This window comes from Lithobates pipiens, unplaced genomic scaffold (assembly GCF_037356315.1).
Source record: "Lithobates pipiens isolate NorthernLeopardFrog02 unplaced genomic scaffold, aLitPip1_a1.2 Scaffold_87, whole genome shotgun sequence".
Lineage (NCBI taxonomy): Eukaryota > Metazoa > Chordata > Amphibia > Anura > Ranidae > Lithobates > Lithobates pipiens.
Window position 1 is genome coordinate 989,563 of NW_027507911.1, and position 3,448 is coordinate 993,010.

Sequence of the window (3,448 nt, forward strand, 5' to 3'; positions counted from 1 at the left end):
GCACACTTGTACAATGTAATCAACTTACTACTGCAAAAGTGACATAAAAATACTATTTCAATTGCTGGTGAATGGCATTTCCCTGCCAGCTTGTTTTTTTGTTTTTTAGTATCAATGTTTATAAACATTGATCAGACAGGATATAGAGAGATACAAAGTAACATTGTTTAAAAACATTGATCAGACATGAGAGATACAAAGTATCATTGTTTATAAACATTGATCCGGCAGGAGAGATACAAAGTAACATTCTTTATAAACATTGATCAGACAGGAGATAGAGAGATACAAAAGCCAGCCATACATGGATCAAAATTTGTCCGGTTAATCAGGGACCCCCCACCCCAAAGTCTATACCAGAATCAAAGGGTCTGGTATGCAGAAGAAAATACTTATTAATTTGTTTCATTCTTGCTATAAAATGTGATACAGCAAAAGTGTTATATACAAATGAAAAAAGAAAAAGATACAGTTTAACCACATGACCTCTGGTAGGTTTTGCCACCTTGATGTCCCGGGCATTTTTTGCTATTCAGCACCGCACTACTATAACTGGTATTGCACGGTCATGCTACACTGTACCCAAATAAAATGTATGTCTTTTTTTTTTATTTAATACCTAGAGGTTTCTTTTGGTGGTATTTGATCATCTCTGGGTTGTTTTATGTTTTGTTATAAAAATGAAAAAACTTAGAAAATTTTAAAATAAAATGTTTTTCTAGTTTCTGTTATAATATTTTGCAAATAAATAATCTTTCTCCCTGAATGTAAGTGTATTCTGCTACATGTTTTTTTTTTTTTAATAACACATGAGTGAATATTATTTAGTCCATGTGAAAGTTAGAAAACCTTTGTCTCTCAGCCCAGAAAGTGGGCGTTTTTGGGGTGTTAGATTAGGCTCCCATGGGTTTCAATGGAGTTTGGGTTCAGCATCCGAAGTCCTTTGAAGTTCGCTGAGTCCTGTTGGAACCAATTGAGCGATTGATGTTATGAACAATGACAGAACGACTACACCGGACTTCAGGTACCTCTGTGATATGAGGGGACTCATCACACTGATATGAGCCAACACAGAACGGAGGAGGACGCCCCTGATAGTGTACTATGTGCTACAATGTGGGAGTAAAACCCTTAAATTAAATATGTTAATAACCTAAAGCAGATCTGACCAGCTCATCACCCTCAGTGATACGGACAGTTCTAGAATTATAACATGATGGGCCAGTACAGTGTACAGCAAGGACAGAGCCTCGTCCATCAGAGCTTACAATCTAGAGGCTCCGTGTAATGATCTGGAATATTTTAGAGATATAGTTACAAATTCATAAAACTATTTGGCAGAGTTCCCTGTATAAGCACAGAGTCTTCCCTGAAATATTGATCACAGTCATTATAACACAGCTGCTGATGTCCTGTCTATAATCATCCAATCAGATTGAAGAGCCGTGATTATCAATATTGTCTTTCTGATGAGATAATAACGCAGAATGAGGTTTGTTGCCTGAAATGTAGAAATAATAAAACATTCTTATCATACACACATACCTGGACAGCGGTGGGACTTGGGTCGTCTCTCTCTGGTCCCTTCTGTCTCGGTTGGGGTTACATTGGAGTAGACGGTCTGCTCAGCCATGGTGTCAGTATGTCGGTGTATCAGCTTGGACTGTATATCTGTAGTCAGTGTTGTCTCTGGTATACAGAGAGGTCTCTCTTCTGTAAAGGTCTCTCTTCTTTAGCAGGTTGGCTACAAGTCAATTTTGAGACAAACCAAAGACAGATCTGTCTAGTTTTGTAAGCCGGATGAACTTTTACCACTAACCACTGTATGTAGTTGGAGGACATCAGAAGGCCCATGAGATCAGCTCACTACAAGATTTAGGGCAGGTCAGGTTGTGTTTCGCACAGGAAACTTACAGGGTCAGGTTCTGAGGAATTCAATATGTACTAAACGTAAGGCTAGAGTTGGTGTTATGCCGCGTACACACGGTCGGAGAATCCGTCGGAATGCGTCTTATCGGACCGTGTCGTCAGATAATCCGACTGTGTGTGGTCTGCATTGGACTGATTCCGTCCGAATCTCCGTCTGACCCAATTTTCCAACATGTTGGAAATATTTCCCGACCAACTGGGCCGGACGGACCTAATCCGATCATGTGTAGAGCATTTTGATCGGACCAAGTGCCACGCATGCTCAGATCAAATTCCTACATCAAAGCTATTGGCTACTAGCCTGAATGTAGTCCCATCGTAACGAAATTACGTCATCATGTTCTGAAAGATCGGATTTTTCGACAACTTAGTCGGACCGTGTGTATGCAACAGTTTCGGACAAGATCCGATGGACAAAATCCGACGGAGAAAATCCGACGGATTTGGTTGTCGAAATCTCCGACCGTGTGTACAGGGGCTTAGGGTTGGGAGCTACAGTTAGGATTCAGTTGGGTTACATTAAGAAGCATGGCGAAATGTTTTCATTATAGGTTAGAGGCTGACTAATAAATACTGGGGTAGAGGCTTAGAGAGTATCTAAAGCCAACATATGGGATACCACAAATGAAGACTCTTGTTTAGTAGGGTGAACCAGGAAAAAAGGAAAAAATGGCTCCTCATAGCGTAAAAAAAAAATCTCTTCCATTTATTGTTTAAAAAACATCAGTGCAGGTTACCAATAGGCTAATGGCTACATAAAACAGAAAAACAATGAGAAATGGTCTAGGGGTCAGCAGACACTCATCCTAAGACTCAGCCGAAACACATTGTGTGTCAGAGCTCGATGCGTTTCGTCAATAATATGATGTCATCAGTAACTTTTTTAAATAAAGTACATTTTTAATTTTATTTGACTTTTTTATTTTCAACACACAGTTTTTTCCACAGTTGTATTCTATGGTAATTAATATCGTTTGCACGTTGTCACTGTATTTAGCAAGCACTGTTAATCTGAATTTATCCAGTGTTGTCTATCACCTTACTATTCACTAATTGTGACAGAAGATGCTCTAATTACACCAATTTATTTCAGTCACTGAGGTGCGGCATGGTGTCATGGTTATGCAGTAATGTTTGTCTGTCAGCTTACCTCTCCTTCATGTGTTCATCTTTAGAGGCCAGCCACTCTCACCTGGCTGCTTAAATAATCTTCCCTCAGCCTCTAATTAGGAACACTATATTAACCTGTGCATTGCAAGCCAACCTCGCTGATCAATATTGTGATTTGGCTTCCATGTGCTCCTTGCTCTGTTTCCTATGTCTGATACTGTTTACTGATCTTGGCTTGTTCTTGACTATTCCTGCTTGCTTGTGACGCTGACCTTTTGGCGTGTTCTCTGTCTATTCCTGTCTGCTAATCACCCTGACCTTTGGCTTATCTCCTTACTATCCCTTGTTGTCCTGGACTGCTGCTTCCTCTCTGTCCTCCTGTAGCCTACTGTGAGCGTGAGCTGGGAGA